The sequence below is a fragment of the Rhipicephalus sanguineus genome, chromosome 10 (assembly GCF_013339695.2).
Source record: "Rhipicephalus sanguineus isolate Rsan-2018 chromosome 10, BIME_Rsan_1.4, whole genome shotgun sequence".
Lineage (NCBI taxonomy): Eukaryota > Metazoa > Arthropoda > Arachnida > Ixodida > Ixodidae > Rhipicephalus > Rhipicephalus sanguineus.
Window position 1 is genome coordinate 16,947,510 of NC_051185.1, and position 17,938 is coordinate 16,965,447.

The window sequence follows — 17,938 nt, forward strand, 5'->3', positions numbered from 1 at the left end:
AACGGCTGCAGCACCAACGTACAGAAAGTCAAGCCCAAGCAGGGTCAATCCACCTGCAGCGCTGCGATTGGCAGTTTGCAATGTGTCGTCGTTTAAGAGTTGCATGCGGCTCCGCCAAAGTGGTGCAGGGGTAGAATGCCCGCTTCCCACTCAAAAGGCCCGAGTTCGAATCGCAGCGGTAGATAGTGGGTTTTTATTCTTAGTGTCACCTTTTATAGCTGTCTTGGTTTTCTTTGTTTCTTAAAACTAGCTTCTGTTTGCTACGTATTGCTACAAAAACTAACGTAAAATGTAAAATCTCCTTTCGAGTCTGGTATTCGCGAAAATCTCGGAGGTCACACTTTACGTTTTGTTCACACATCCCGGGCGGTGGCGCTGCAAATAACTGCGCTCACTGTCAAATTTCTTCTATTTTACCTCACATTTTGCGTTACTTTTTGAACGGACACGTAGCAACAGAAGCTAGTTTTAAGAGACAAAGGAAAACCATTACAGCTACAAAAGGTGACACTAAGAATAAAAATCCACCACCTAGAGCTACGATTCGAACCGGGGCCTTTTGAGTGGCAAGCGGGCATTCTACCCCTGCACCACTTCGGCGGAGCCGCGCGCAACTCTTAGACGACGACACATTGCAGACTACCGATCGCAGCGCTGCAAGCGGATTGACCCTGTTCGGGCTTCACTTTTCGAAGCTCGATCCGAGCACTCCGCTGTTCTAGTGCACTCTAGTTCTGTTAAACATTGCCCGACAACCACACGAATGAATGTGGAGGGCGAAAAAACCGCCAGCTGGTAGCTTCTTAGTCTTGTTGTCATGCTCTCTTAGCCGCGCATTTACACACCTGCTGGTCTGTCCAACGTAGACTTCCCACAGGACATCGGGATGCGATAGACCGAATGCCTCGCATTCTATGAACTTGTATCTATTAGGTGTGCGCGAATATTCGAGAGTTTCGAACAACGAATCAAGTAGTGTTCTATTCGATCCGGTACTCGAATCGAATAGCACCCATTTGAAATACCGAACACTTTTCGAATAATCAGCAATGGCGGAAAAATCCCGAAGGAACAGCACATCGGAACAACGAGGGAGCACATTTCTTGTTTTAATTATTGGATTACCAAGATATATGCAGCCCGATCTTTAACGGGACTATCGGTGCCGTACTAGTCACAGATGAAGGTGCTTCTTTTTAAAACTCAAGTGTCGCCGAAGCGAAAGTGTCCTCAATCTGCTCAATCATGAGACCCATTATGTTCATTCATCAGATATTGTTTCATTTTTATTGCTTAGCTTTATTTAAATAGTGGCAACAAAGCACCGCCTTGAATACTGAATTAATCGCTGTATTTTAATTTACAGTTACAAAATACTTCGTAGGCTGTCACTGCTTATACGAGCTTACCTCCGTCTACATAATTGTGACATTTTTTGACGGTTAAAGTCAATCGTAATGTTCCTTTGTTAATGTTTGTGGCTATTTGTTCCAAATATATTATTGTTGAATTCTAGAACTGTCTTGAAAATGGTCGCCTTACTATTCGAATAGTATTCAGTTTGTACTCGACTCGTTGTCAGAGCTATTCGATTCGTATTCGATTCGGTTCTAGAATTTGCTATTCGTACACCCCTGGTGTTTATGCTTGATTCCACACTAAGTTTTTTTCTGTTCTAGAAGGTTGTTTTCAAACGGAAGCTTCCTAGCTTAAGGGGCACTGAAAAAAATCACTCCGTTATTTTCCCGTATGGCCACCTTCTTGATGTTATGAGACAGTTTATGGATATAGGGGATTACGGCTATGTTTCTGTAATCTTGAGTAGCGTGGTCTTGAGTGTCAGATTCGCCCGAACACGCATGAATTTACTTGAGGTGCTTTTCTGCTACTGAGAACAAAACATGATCTGGATAGCCGGCTTTTTTTAGGCGTGATATCTGTTGCTTAAAAGGACGCTAAAGAGAAAAGTCAATTTTTCGCGTACCAGTAAATTACAGTTTCACAGTACCGAAAACACCACTTTTACCGCGAAAAGACGTTTAGTAAGCGATAAAACGCACGAAAGGAAAATGCGGGTGGCGACGCCACCTTGAAATTTCCGCACCAAATGCCTTTACGTCCTAGATTTGACGGCGTCTACTAGGTCACACGTAGTTCCTAATCGGTAAAAAATGAAGTATATTGCCCTCTAAGGGGATCATAGAATTAACATACCAAGTTTCAGGAAATTTCGTTGAGTCAATGTCGCCAAAATACGAAAAATGCGCTTTAAAATCCGTGACGTAACGCTCGGAGATTTCGGCGCGAACTTTAAAAATTATACTTTGACTTCTATTTTCTGCTCTATTGATAAACATATGATGGTGAAATTAACGACATTTGAGATTTCAGAGCACAATTTATCAATCTGAGCCGATTCATATTTTCACTTTAGTGTTCCTTTAAAACTATGATTCATCAGGTGAGCGCCAGACTTCCTTAATGCGTTATTGAAGCACAGCGCTAGTCCGCGTCGCCTCCCTTTTGTTCGTTTTGTGCAGTCGTGTATTTCCGCGCTGTTGAAATATTTCTTGATGAAGCACATACTAGTAATGCTTCTCTTGATCAGTTTCGATCGGTTAGAGTGAAAGGGAAGAAGTGCCTTTTTAGCGAGAGTCACGGTTGAACGGCCAGTTGACGGGCCCATCAGATTTCTTGACCATCATGCTAACCTGCTACGACTACCGGTTCTGATGGCGTTATGCACCTCGCGCCCCACGCTAGCGCACGATGATCTGAAAGCGTCCTAGCTGCGCGAGTCGCTCACTAGTACAGCTAGTAATACAGCTATTAATACAGGGGCTAATGCAGCTATTAAGGCGGCAATGTGGGTCAGTTGGTACGACTTGATCTTGTAACGCACTGCCAGGAATGGACAAAGACCGAGGAAACGAAAGACATGCACAGGGTGCTGCGCGAACTAAAGCTCACATGGTCCCTTACATAGGCGTGCGCAGGGTTCCCCTTCAGGGGGTAGGGGCGAAGGTTCATCGCGGCGCACCCCCCATTCCTATTAAGCCAATATATGGGGCAGACTTTGCGCCCTCCTCTTCTTAGGTGACTAGGGGGGGGGGCGCCTCCCTGCCCCCCCCCCCCCCCCCCCTCGGCGCACGCCCATGACAACAGAGATGATTCGAAGGCGAAAGCCTTCGTCTACGTGTTCTTCTACTTCTTCCTTCTTCTTCTCAGTCAACGATCCTCCTGCGCCACCCTCCGAAAGGTTTCTGCACTTATAACGTGGTTTTGCACTGCCTCCGTGATCGGCCCACCTTTGACAAAGCGACGATGCCATGTGGCGTCGTCATCATGTGACGTGACGTTATGTGACGTTATAGTGACGCCATCACATGATTACGATTGTTTGCATCGCTCCTGTTGACGCCGACTCCGCGGGACGCTGACGCCGCCGACGGTCAATCTTCTCGTTTGACGAGGCATCTAAAGCTTTCGCTTTAACTGATTTTGCAACGAGCCTGGAAAGAATTGTAGATGTTCATTCTGAATTCCAGGCAGCACATACAAGATCAAAAATTGGGGGACCCTTAAGCTTCGCCTTTAAGAGTTGAACGCAATAGCGAAATCCGGCCCCTGGTGCGCACTTCAACCACTAAGTGCATACTTATTAATGTGTATTGTTACACACACACGCACAGACATACACACGCGCGCGCGCGAGAATGCTACATACAGGTTTTTGATCTAAAGCAAGAGTCGCATGGCCTCCAAGATATACGCCGCGCGCTTGCCATCTCGGACGCCATAAAGAGTCTCACAATGCCTCACAGATGGCAGCACGTTATCTAGCGTTTGCTGTTTGCTTGATCAACGCCTCCTCTGGAAGGGCGACATTGGCTTGATATGCTTTCCGCTAGATGGACATAGTTGTCCACTTTTAGAGCTGTTTGAAAGTTCGTGTGTGTTTTTAGCGGCGATGGCTGCACTATCCCGGCCTTTTTCGACGTAGTTTAATGGCCTCCCAAATGCGCCTACAAATCGCCGAATGGGCTCGTTTTCGTCGTGACACCTGTCGAACAAAATGCGTTAAGAAGACTCCTTCCACTACATGGCATTTATGTAGCGTTTTTTTCCAAAGATCTGCAAGCAACATCACGGCTTTGCGGTAGGACGCCTGCTTGCCACGCGAACGGCCCGGGTTCGATCCTCAATGGGACCGAGAACTTTATTCTTTATTTTATTTGCTTCTTTCTCGATTTTTCGCTCACGGATGATTTTTCGCTCACAACCAACGGTCCCGACGCCGACGACGGAATTTCTGCGACACGAGCTCTCTAACGCTATCGCGTTAATAAAGTTTCACCACCACCACCACCACGTTACAAGATGGAGGCTAATACAGGTCGGGCTGGCTGGTTTCTGTTCGAAGCGTAAATGCTCTTTCTCGGCCAATGTACTGAATGCACGATTACTGGGAATTAAAGGTTCGTAGTTCGTACCTAAAATATTGCGCTTGGTTGAGCAGCGATATTAGAATATTTGATAAAATTTGTCACGGCGTTCAAGTTTTCGACCTAGAACTAGCGACACGAAAGTGTATCTGCATGGCTAAATTAACTATCTGAAGCGCTGTTGGCGTTTACGGCCACGGTAATGACTAAGCACTGTACTACACGTAATACACGCTTAATATTACAAAAATTTCGGGATTTTTACGTCCAAAAACCACGAGAAGATAATGAGAAACTTAGGGACGGCCTAGCACTCTCCCATATATATATGGTAGAATAGATAATACTCCAAATCACCGGACATTTCAAAGCAACTACGGCATCCCTCATAATCTTATCGTAGTTTTGGGACGTAAAACCCCAACAATTAATATTATTATACCTCAATCGTGGGCTTGTTCACGATCAGCCGTTCCTAATATGGCAGTCTGATCTTTTATCGAGGTCACTTGTCACTCCACGTTGCCACATTTCATTGTTGCCTGGATATGAACGCATGTCCGTCGTTGTTGCCTGCAGTAGTTGAAGTGTGGCGCTGCTAAGCACGTGGATAGAGTTTTTATTCCCAGCACAGAGGAAGGAAGAAGTTAGGAGGGAGAATTGCGTAATACGATATAAAGAAAAAAATAGGAACCCTTCCCCTGTCAGGAAAATGGGGGCAAGCGAAGCTTCGCGTGTGCGTGGCTGACCTGATTTTGTTTCTTTCTTTCTTCCTTCCTTCCTTTCTTTTAGAGGCGAAAGCATCTTATGCTCTGGGCAGTGTCCGCTCAGCGGCGTGCGCACCCATACTGCGCATGCGCCAACTCTCCCCCTCTCCTCGCGTGAGCGCGAGGAGGTGGGAGGAAGTGGCGTGAGCGCTGCCTCCGCTTCGTTTCTCCTCTCCCATTTCTTTCTCTCCGCCACAGCTCGTATATAATGCGGCGCGCGCCCGCTCCCGTTGCACGTTCGCTGTGCTTCCGTCATTTTCTCTCTGTGTAACGGTGTGCGAAACGCCATGAACAACGTCAACGTCGGCGCTAGTTGCAGCGGCAGCGCCACCACCGCGGAGCAGCGGTGGAGGAACAGCGTTCTCGGGAAGCCGAACGCAAACGTCAGCGTCGGCAAGCGGTAATTCAAACGCCTCGACAACCACCACATAAGAGAAACGGAAACTCGATGCTCACCCCCCGCGATGCTTTCGCATCCCACCATGGTTGCCCGTAGGGGGAGATTAAGTGTATCTTTCTTTCTTTCTTTCTTTCTTTCTTTCTTTCTTTCTTTCTTTCTTTCTTTCTTTCTTTCTTTCTTTCTTTCTTTCTTTCTTTCTTTCTTTCTTTCTTTCTTTCTTTCAACAGAAGGCAGCTGCGTTCAGTTGCAGCCTTGAAAAAGACCAGACTGCTTGCCGAAACGTTGGCTACAGAGGCACTTCCTGTTCAAGGATTTTTAATCCACTCATTAAATTAGCAATACCTTGATGTGGGCGAGTTGATCGCCAATCCTGTGATGTCAGTTTCTTTCGTCTTCGTCGTATGGGCTTTTCGTGTACCCTTGTTAAATTACTTCGACGTTATAAGTCAATTACATTGGTTACACACGCACACACACACACACACACACACACACACCACACACACACACACACACACACACACACACACACACACACACACACACCTCCCTGAAGCTTTCTGCACCTCCCCCAGTATTGCACAACTTCCGGGGTCGTCCCACCTTTGACCAAGCGACAATGTCACGTGATGACGGCATCAGATGAGGTCATAACATGATGTCACTGATGACGTCGTGCGACAGTTCACTCTTAGCATCATTTCATATGCCTGTGATGAATGACTTTTCGTACAATTCGTGTTCACGCCGACGCCAGATTTATTTTTTTTTACTCAGGGGATAATAAGGCTTACGCCTTAATAACCGCTATCTCTTCTACTCTATTCTACTTTCTCCCTCATTCCCTGACCGCAGAGATAGTTTGGGTTTTCACGCAAGTACAAGACAGCTAAGCATGACCGCGGTCCTTTCTCGCCGCCTCAAAAATTTCCAAAGCTTGCTGTCTTACTTATTTTTGGTTACCCTTCTCCTCCTAAAATAGAGTTGCAAATCGAACTTTTGTCGTGCTGACCTCTCTGTCTCTCCTTCCCCTGCTCCTCCTCCTCCTCCTCATCGCCGTCTGTCTCTCTCTCTCTTTCTCCCGACAGCAAGCGTGTCTTCGCCACCTCAGAGCAACCGGTCAGTCATCCGAGTCGACCTCCTGACTTATAAAGATGGGTACATTCATGGGCCGTTTCACCAGTCGGATCTTACGCACGAAACTAACTTGTTTGTTTAGCTGTTACACGCCTCTTAGGCTGTCATTTAAGTACGTAAGGGCAACCTTCAAAATAAAAAAAAGAACACACAGGGTTTTTTATGCGTTCGCCTAAGACGACTGGAAGGCGAAAGCCAAGAATGGAAGCTTGAGCGAGTTGGTATGCGTTCATCTTGGTTGAAACAGCGCTCACGAAACGACGACGAAGTCGTCGTTTCGTGACGAAAGGCGAAAGCCAAGGTTCGAGGTTCGAGCTCGACGTTCGGCTACAAACCATTCGCAGGAACTCGCCTAGCTCTGACGTCCCTGCGCGTTGCCTAGCAACCCCCTGGCACGTCTGCACCTAGTAGCGCGTTGGAGGAAGGAGAGGAGGAGGAGAGGGGGAGAAGAGAAGTGGAGAGGAGGAAGAGAATAAATTATTAAAAATTGGGGCATCTACGCACTAGTCGTGCGAAGACTGACGAAACAGCGGAGCTGATGGCCTTACCCTCCTCCTTTCTCTCCTCCTCACCCTTTGCTACGCTATACTATACATGGCTATGCTATGCCTCACCATCTCACCTCCTCCTTTCCCCCCTCGGCATCCTCAGATCACGCCTCCTCAACCTCCCTACCGTTTCCCACCTCCTTGCTATACCATACTATGCAGTGCTATGTAATGCTTTACCTTCTCCTCATTTCCCTCCTCCTCACCTTAGCGTCACTCCTCACCCTCACCCTCACTTCCCTTTCCCACCTCCTTGCTGTACTATACCTACAAGGATATGCTATACTTTACCCTCTCCGTTGCCACCAAATGTAGCGGGACAATCAAAACGCACGGATAGTCAACACTATCTTTTACGAACACTCAAAGCAACGCCATGCAAAAACTGTTTCGTCTTCTCAGGAAGGTAGGATTGTAGGTAGGTATTTCAACCTTTCTGCTCATCACCTGGCTTTGCACTGCCCCCGGGATCGGCCCACCTTTGACCAAGCGACGACGTCGTGTAATGATGTAATCATGTGACGTCATGATGACGTCACAAATTTCGCCAATGTGTGGCGTCATAGTGACGTCATCGCGTGATGATATTTGCATCATCACGCTTGTTGACACCGCCGGCGGTCAAATTTCGCGTTTGATGAGGCATTTAAGGCGTTCGCGATAAAAAAAAGCGTGATAGGGAGACACCGTGGGAGTTTCTGTCGCGCGTTTGACCACGCTTCAGGATTACCGTGAAAACAAAAAGTAGAGACAGGCGGTGTAAACGCCCTGCTCGAAAGAAGGCGATGACGCCACCCGCCCAGGTATATAGTTGGCGCTGTTGCAGGAAAGGTAAGACGGCGGGCGCGAGCAGCTGCGTTCCACGGCCGCGGCATGCACGCCATCGCCGCCAGCGGGATGGAAGAAATACTCTGCGCGGTTTCGAGAAGAAGGTTTGCTTGAAGGTGTGTGTGCGTGTGAGGAGAAAGCGAAGGGGTTCTCGCATTTCGGCGAGGGTTTTGTAGCAAGCACGCGAGGAAGTCGAGGGAAAGGTGTGAGAAGGTGAGGCCGTAAAGTGGCTCGGGCAGCTGTTTTCCCGAGTCGTCTCGTTAATTGCCCCGCACGGTCTCCCTTTGGATGGGAGGCAGGCACCGCGACATAGTGCAAGCTCGCCGGTGTTCGAAATGGGATGCGTATAACCTACGTACGAGAAACCAAATCTCGCCCGTTTGCGACACGCTGTTGCTGTTCGTTTCTTTTTATGTCTACCGTCTATGTGTGTGCGTCATATAGACATAAGGTCGCAGTTTGTGACGTCACCAAGGGGCGGCGGAGCTGCCGTCACCCTTCACTGCAGGTGGGAAAAAAGGGAGGGAGAGAGAAAAATTATGTGAAAACCAGTCAAAGTTGGTTATCCAATATGAAACTCAACATCACTTCGCGATCTCTGTGCACCTGCATCGCACGTGACGTCATACACACAACGTCCCTCCGCACCGGTGCTCTAACACGATGGCCAGTAGCGTAGCCAGAAATTGTTTTCATGGCTGGGGGTGGGGGGGAGGAGGTTCAACAACACTATGTTCGTGCGGGCGCTTGTATGCGATCGTAAATATATGCACATGCAAAATTGAAGAATCTCCGGGGAGGGGGGTTGGAACTTCTGCCCCCCCCCCCTCCCACCTGGCTATTCCAGTAGTGTTGGCTATAGTGTAGTGTAAGTGTATCATATTCAAGGCCACGGACAAGCTACTTCAGTGTCACCGATACGCAATCGGAACGTTGCAGGCGTGCGTGCGTGCGAGAACTGATAGCATATATCTATTGTACATAGTAAGCCAAGCGATGAACAACGCGGCTAACACATCCGGGATACCATTAAAAATTGCCATCTATCTATCTATCTATCTATCTATCTATCTATCTATCTATCTATCTATCTATCTATCTATCTATCTATCTATCTATCTATCTATCTATCTATCTATCTATCTATCTATCTATCTATCTATCTATCTATCTATCTATCCTTACAGCAGGAGCACCGCGCCTGACAAGAGCAGCTGCATCCATTCGTCATAGAGAAAGAGAGAGAGAGATGAAAAAAGGAAGGCCGGGAGGTTAACCAAATATCAGCATCCGGTTTGCTACCCAGCCCTGGTGTGGGGAAATAGGGGCAAGAAAGAGGGTGTAGAGAGAGAGAGAGAAAAAAAAGGAAGAAAATGCACATACACACAGCATAAGAAAAATACACACACACACACACACACACACACACACACACACACACACACACACACACACACACACACACACACACACACACACACACACACACACACACACACACACACACACACACACACACACACAGGAAGAGCGTTCCGATTACAGTCGTTATGATTACAGTCGTTCAGAAAGGCCGGTCGATCACAACAAGCGCAGTAAAGCTTGCAGGGCCTTCTTCAGCGACGTTGTGTCCTTTCGATGGCGTTGAATTCTTTCCTCCGACAACAGTCGGTTATCGAACTTGCTGAGCGCGTTGTAAAGGGATTGTCGCTGTCCACTATACTGTTGGCAGTCGCAAAAGATATTCGTCATAACTGGCGCTCCAACATGGCGGCTAAGATGACGTCGGTATGTTTATGCCTTTACGAAGCGTATCGAACGATGCGCGATCTTTCTAGAAGCATTCTACGTCCACTCCGGCTGGCGCGCCCCGTCTGTGGAAGTCACGTGTCGCTGCCGGCGTTGCCGACGCCATTCCACACCAGGCGTCTTGCGGAAGTCAAAGAAGGACCACGGCATAAACCCGCGTTACGGTGAATCGCGCGCGTGCTTTCAACGAACCATGTAAAGAGCGCTCAGCTGTTCCTTAATCCAAACGCTGGAGTAACATCAAATATTTGCCTTCCTTCTCTCTTTCTGCTCACCCCTCCTCTTCGGTTGCCCCCCCCCCTCTCTCTCACTTTCTCTCTGCTCCCTCTTGTATTTCACAGCACAGCTCAGTCGTGCCGGTACGTCTGTCCAGGGCACATCGACAGCGCCTCAGTGCGCATGCGCGAACAACGAAGCAGACCCCGAGCTGTATTCAAAATAGCCGTGGTCGCCAAAAGGACGGACCAGTCGTAAATTCCTTAGCGAAGCGAGCGCCGTGCCTTGAGAGCTGCTCATATTCACTGCGGCGGCGAGGGAGGCCTCCGGCCGAAAGGACGTGCAAAAATAAGAAAATAGTTGCGTATCCATAGCAAAAGCACCGGGCTCGCTACGCAAACCCATAGCTGGAAGCTGCAGACGCTCGAAACAAAACGTTCGGCTCATCACTATAGGTTTAGAGGTCAGCCGGCGCGCTCCGCAGAGGCTGGTGCTGCGGTCGTCGGCGGCCATATTAGCGCAGATAGCCAGCGCTTTGAACAAGTTACAATGCGCGTTTCATCTGAACTAGCTAGTGTATGATAAATGTAGCATAAATGCCTAAGTTTACAAAGATGATAAGGAGACAGAGCAACTCGCGAAAGAACCCTGTCTTAACCAGGGCTGTATAATAAACATCGACAACGGACCGATATTCCGAAGCTCTTAGACTGTCATCTTCACGCATGTAGAATGAAATAAGTGTCATCAGTGTGGCACTGCCATTCGCCCCATTCAAGGTGTCATCGATGTTGAGAGCTTTCCAGCAAATAAGCGGTTTGTGTTCAGTTGAGCTGAACTGAATACTTGGCATGTTTTGTAATAGTACTGCAATGAGAGAAATTCAGTGACATTGCGGTACGCTATAGTCTCCAGAGTAGCGTATAGGTGTCATGGTTTTTCTGAGCTGTCTTATTCATAACATCAAGCCTGTTATGGATAAAGGAACAAGTAACCTGTACCAATAGATACCTTTTGGGAAGCATTATTCCAATTCCACTGACACGTTCTCCTGCCACTAGTAGATTCAGATCAAGCAATACCTGCGAAACGTGAGGATATGCCCATACCACCCAACCTATCGATATCCGTATCTGTTGGTCGCACCTAGATATCCCCTATTTTATGCGCTTCACGGCAAACCTTTAAACTGTGGACGTCTTCTTGAGGAGACAGGAGATAACGTGTTTGGGGCGAGCTGAATCACTAGCTAGTCAGGCGAGGCTATAAGGTGGTTTGGTTGGATGGTGTGGATTTAACGTCCCAAAGTTCAGATACGCCGTAGTGGAGGGCTCCGGGTAATTTCGGCCACCTGGCGTTCTTAAACTCCGACTGGCATCGCACCGTACATGGGCCTCTAGCGTTTCGCCTCCATCGAAATGCGACCGCCGCGGCAGGGATCGAACTCGCGTCTTTCGGATCAGCAGCCGAGCGCCGTAACCACGGTACTACCGAGGCAACGAGAGGCTGGAAGAGGAGATGAACCGGAGGCGAGACCGAGAATATGAAAGAATGTTCAGAGGGAAGGCCGTCAGAGCAACGTAATGCTTTGAAGATACTCATAAAGAAGAGAGAGATGCTAGAGGTAGTTCCCGGTTTTGTGTGATGACCTAGATAGCCAGTGGTAAGGGATACTCGTGCAGAGGCGAGCCAGTAAAATCAAGAATGCAACGAATAAATCCCCATACTCGTCAATAAACCAATCTATCTGCATCAACCACGTAAATCAATAACATTGGGGCAATGGACCGGATAATTTTGAAGGGAACTTCAGAGCTATTTCGCAACGACATACATAACGGTATACGTGATGGTCAAAGGCGTTCACCTTCGCCACCACACAAACCACAGAAATACCCGAGATCTGGTTATAATATTGCTCTTTCTTCGTTGGTAAGTGGGGGAAATCTCATCCGGAACCGATGCATGCTATCTTCATATTGAATATAACTGACACCAATTTTCCATAAGGGTATCGTCACACTTGTTACGTGGGCTAAATCGCTTATATATCTGCAACCAGTCCTTGGCGTCAAAGGCTTCTGTCAACCTGGCGACTGTTGAAGGCTTCCTGTAAATCACAGAACACATTCAAGGTTCGCAGTACAAGGACATAGCGACCGTCGACGGCACCGAAGGTGCCGTGGTTGAAGGCTGCTTCTTTGGAGGATATCGTAGCCAGGATTACGACTGCCGAGGTGGTTACCTTGCATAGAGAAATAGCGGTGCCTCCACGAAAGGCGTCACGTAAGGAAGGATGGATGCACTTATACTGCATTTAAAGGGACACTAAAGAGAAACAATGAATTGGTTTAGATTGATAAAGTGTGCTCGGAGAACTCTTGTGTAGTTTATTTCACCACCATAGGTTTATTATTAGCGGAGAAAACCAAGTTCGAAGTTTCATTTTTAAATTTCGCGCCGAACTTTGTAATTCGTGACGTAAAACATTTCAAAGAGCATTTAACGTATTTTGGCGCCACTGGCTCGACGAAATTTCCACAAACTCGTTTTATCAAGTCTCTGCCCCCTCAGAGGACAATGTACTTCGATTTAACCGATTAGGAACTACGTAGGCCCAAGCATGCGCCATCAAAAATATGTGACGTCACGGCAAATGGTGCGGGAATTCCAAGGTGGCGTCGCCACCTGTATTTTCTTTTTGCGCGTTTTCTCGCTTATTAAGCGTCTTCTTGCAGCAAGCGTGGTGTTTTTGGATATCGTGGAAGACCACTTTACTAAGGCGAGAAAAATCGTTTTGCTCTTTAGCGTCCCTTTAACTGCTGTGCCATTAGTAGACAATCCTGTTTGTTTTCCATCTGCAGCAGCTATGCCTACAGCAGACTTACTTAGCACGGCAGTCTGAACCAACACTTGCTCCGCCTGAATGTCTCGCTCCCAAATCCCGTTCGCCAATGAGTCTACCCATTTGTGCGTGCTCAGTGAGTGAGTGAGTGAGTGAGTGAGTGAGTGAGTGAGTGAGTGAGTGAGTGAGTGAGTGAGTGAGTGAGTGAGTGAGTGAGTGAGTGAGTGAGTGAGTGAGTGAGTGAGTGAGTGAGTGAGTGAGTGAGTGAGTGAGTGAGTGAGTGAGTGAGTGAGTGAGTGAGTGAGTGAGTGAGTGAAAGTAGAAGAAGAGCGAGCGAGCGAAAGCGTACGTGTGTTTTTATTTTTGTATGTATCCTTTTGGAGAGAGAGAGAGAAACAACTGATAAAAATAATGATCCCAGGTTACTGTGAGTGGAGCTCCTCGTCCAGGACCACGCTAGCTATTTTTTTAACAATAAGCCAAACAGACATCCAATGCCAGGTGTACAAACGACCTAGACGAATTCGCCCAATCGCCTTTTTTTGACGGCAGCGCGTCATTACACTTGAACGCCTACCTGACGTTTCACTCTCTGCACCTCGCCCGTTCCTGAAAGGGAAAGCAGAGTCGTTTTGCCTTTTAGCGACTTCAGAATGGCGCCATCCTGACGGGAATTGTTGGTTTTGTTGGTTTACGTGTCGTCATACCAAAGAAGCCGGAGTAAGTAAAAAAAAGTTTACAGAAAAGAGAGAGAAAACTCCCGAAGGGGGCTCGCTTCAACTGCGCCTGTTTTCAATAACTGCAGAAAAGAAGCTGACCAGCCTGAGCACACGTCCCTATACTATCTAGCAAACGCAGCCGCTCGAGGCACGGCAAAGCAGCCAGCCACGTACGACGCCGAAGCACGCGGCTCTAAAGCAAGCAAAAGCGCTTTCGAGAAACGTGCTTAAAACCGTAGCCAGCTTGCAGCCCGTCCTTTTATTCTCACTGTAACGGCGCCGTCTTCGCTTACACCGACGGAAACGCAGGTCTCAAAAGCGGAGCTTTCAGCATACGCCAAAACGCGCGCTGCGTGTGTGCTCTGTACGACCGTTTTTCTTTTATTTCTCGTTCACATGCTTACTTTCCTAGAGTCTGTTCTTTGCTTTAGGTTGGTTTTGAGCATCGTCACCCCGCGGGCGTCGGTATACTGCGGTTGCGGAGTTACGAATGTTAAAAAACAGCGTTGTCCCAGTAAGTTTCCCTCCTTCATTGTTCGCCGGCGCGCCCTTTAAAGTATACGAGCTCCATTAGTCGTCTCGGCGCAACAACAATTAGCTTTAATGACTTCTGACTAGGTACGGAGTCCTAATTGCTAGCCGTCGTTGTGCACGCCAAAAAGCCGACGCGCCGAGGCAGCGTCCTCTGGCGCGAGCTCAGATTATCGAGCCTTTCAAATGCGGAACATGACGGCGACACCGACGGCAAAATTGCGCTTGCAGTGTACACATATTTGTTGTCGCGATAACACAATATCTCGGTTAGCCTCAATACATTAGAGATAGAACGTGCTGCCAATACTGTTTTGGGGAAAACCGTAAGAGAAACAGTCAGACAAGTTTCTTGCATTGTTCATACAGCCCGTAGCAGACGACAGGTACCCTTGACGGTGTGCCGCGATGCTACGTAAACAGGTGGATATGACATCAGTGCCAGAACCTCAACCAGAGTGGCGGTGGAAGCTCTTCCTATGCTCAGCCCCTCCCCCCCCCCCTCCCATCGTCTCTTGGGGCAATGAGTAACCTACGCCGCTGAAGATTCCTGACATACTCAACGCCCAAATGAAGCGAAAGTTTACGTCAATTTGTCAAGACGGCTGAAGACGAGCATTTACTCCAGAACAGGAAATTAATTGTATTTAAGCAGAACACGCTTCTCTCTCACCGAAAGACAATTTATCGATGCCTCGGTGCTCGAACCACGAAGCCGAAGGTGGTATATTTCGTACAGTATTCTACGGATTTTTCTCTAGGCTCATTAGATTCGAACCCGAGACCGTTTTATGTATGAGGGTACCATGTGCGCATTTGCGCTTGCTCGTACTGAACTCTTACTTCTGGTTAACCATTTTGCCCTTATCCTCTCCTTTTTTTCTCTCACTTTCGCTCACAATTACCGAATGCTTCAGTCTGTCTGATGCGCCTTGTCTCGACACGACTCATGGACAACAGTCGAATGCGAAACTATGCGACAGGCAAAGAGGTTATCGCCGCATCACAACGTCTACGCGTATCCAAGTCGTCCACCGTCGGAGGCCCATGGATAATCTGACATCTGCGCGCACGTCAGAGACACAGCAGTCCGAAGTCAGCCCAGAGGAGGTCTTCGATTCAGCTTTCGTGCAGCAACCCGTAAGTGTTGCTCCGCTGCCGCAGTGATCATCTCGTGATTATCCTCTCGTACCCGTCCATGAACCGTTCGCTTGAATTTCGTATTGCATGCCTAAGACGGCCGTTCAGAAGACAAGCCGATCCTGCAATGACAGGCTCTGCGGCGCTGAAACATCGGGGGGAGCGGCTCATTTTGCTATGCGCCTGTTGTTGCCATCCGCTCATCGTAGACTGCTCTTCACCTCTCTCTCTCTTTCTCTCTCTCTTTCTCTCTCTCTTTCTTTCTCCCTCTCCAACAGTTCTATGATAATCACCGAAGATGTAGAGCGTCCCCATAGGCAGGATGCCCAGCGTGACGTCATCTAGATGGACATCTAGAGCTTGGTAGCTGTTGTGGAAGCGTCTCGCTCATCCCCCACCTCCTCCCACTCGCAACTTCTGATATTGAGTTGGAGGCTTCTCCCGTTTCTTTTCCTTTCTTTCCGCGAATCGCTCAACGTTTCTGACCGGTGGTTTGTGGTGGGCGAGAGAGAGAGAGTGTGGGCGCGGCGCTCACAAGGAGCTCCCACCAGCCGGTGCGTAAATCAGCCCGTGGCCGGCACTGGAGCCAGGGGCCACGAGAGCCGTAAATCAGACCAGATCCCCCTCAAACACGCCGACTTTCCTGCGCGCTGTAACTCGCGATCTTCTTTTTCTTCTCGCTCCAAGAAGCGCACTGAGCTGGATGGAAATGCGCCTCAAGCTCGGAGCGAGAGTTGTGGCAATGCTGAGAAATGAGAACCAGTGGGAAAGCCAGACAACAACGACCGGTCTCGGTCGATACAGTTCACGATGCTTCGACTAGCTAGAGCTCAAACTTTGTACTCGACCCGGAACATTGCAAGGGCTTGCAAATTTTACGAGTTGCCGGGTATTTTCTACCATATGCTCTTGGAATGCAACAAGAATCCACAGAAAATGAATATCCAATCACCAACAAAACACCTGTGGGAGGCAAAACTGTAAGGCCAAGTCCCGAGGACCAACTATACAGCCAGGCACGTAGGCAAGGGAGGGACCAGCCCACCCCCCCCTTCCCACCCCCGACATTCGTGCAGCCTTCTACATTCCCGGGCAAGTTCTTTTTTTTTTTTTTGCCATGGAAAGAAGTTTCTTTCAAGCAATTAGGACTGCCCCCCCCCTCCCCCCCCCCCCCACCGAAAAAAAAATCCGGGCTATGTGCCTGACTACAGCTGACGAACAGGGCTGGGCTGTCAGCCCAAGTCCACGGCATCATGGACTGGGATGGCCGCCCATTTCCATGCGTATAACAGCCTGGTCAAGAAAATAATGTTTAATTTTCTCTCTATCATCATTAAAAACTTGACCGGAGCAGTTGTTTACGTGAAGTTGCGAGGAGCTAGTAGGTGGTTGTGGTACAAACATCTATTGTTCAAAAGTTTAAGTACTGAACCCCCAGTCTTGGTTGGTGTTTATCGTGGAGAATACAGGCCAGATACTACGTGACATCAAAAAGCAAAGAATTAGGGCGAGGTCACTGAACTCACGTCCGTACTCCATCTTGGTCTGCGAGGAAGAGAAGCGCTCGAATAAACTGCCGTCCACACACCTCCATACTTTCCTTTTTTTGTGAACTAGTAGAAATTCCGAACATGCTGTCTGTGACCTCTGCCATATCGCAACTCAACCATTATGGGAGTGAACAGCCTGACACGTACTTGACACTTTAGACGTATGCCAATTGTGGCCTCTTTGGCAAGCTTTGGTGACTCCCTTTAAGCGCACATGGAGTCTTCGTGGCGCATATGCTCCGAATGCACTGCAACAATGAAAGTTCGAAGAAGGCCCAGAACGCAGCCTGAGCTCAAGGTGTCCTGGACTAAGGAAGCTTCTCCTGAGCTCTCTTCTCAAATAAAGACGTTCATTCTCTCTCTCTTCTGGGGGTTTCATCCTTTTTACAGAATAGGAATGAGTGAGTGAGTGAAAACCTTTATTCAAATCAAGAGAAACCGCGGGCTTGTTCGACGGGCTCTGGGCGTAGGCGGATCCCTCAGACCAAGGTCTCATGAGCCGTGACCGCCCTGTGCGCTCTCGCAATATCTGTAAGCGAAACGAATCTATCTATCTATCTATCTATCTATCTATCTATCTATCTATCTATCTATCTATCTATCTATCTATCTATCTATCTATCTATCTATCTATCTATCTATCTATCTATCTATCTATCTATCTATCTATCTATCTATCTATCTATCTATCTATCTATCTATCTATCTATCTATCTATCTATCTATCTATCTATCTATCTATCTATCTATCTATCTATCTATCTATCTATCTATCTATCTATCTATCTATCTATCAGCATTCAACAATAACGGAAAGAGACGCAAGTAGAAGGACGTGAGGAAGCGACGCATGGGGGGACCAAAAAGACGGAAAGGATGCGCGCGGTGTCTTCCACAAAGTATGCGAACAAGCTACAGCAGCAGGTGGCCCTGAATCACGCCGCCGTCGTACGTACTCTCTCGGGGTTCGCGACCTAGACTGCAGCCGCAACTCATATCACAC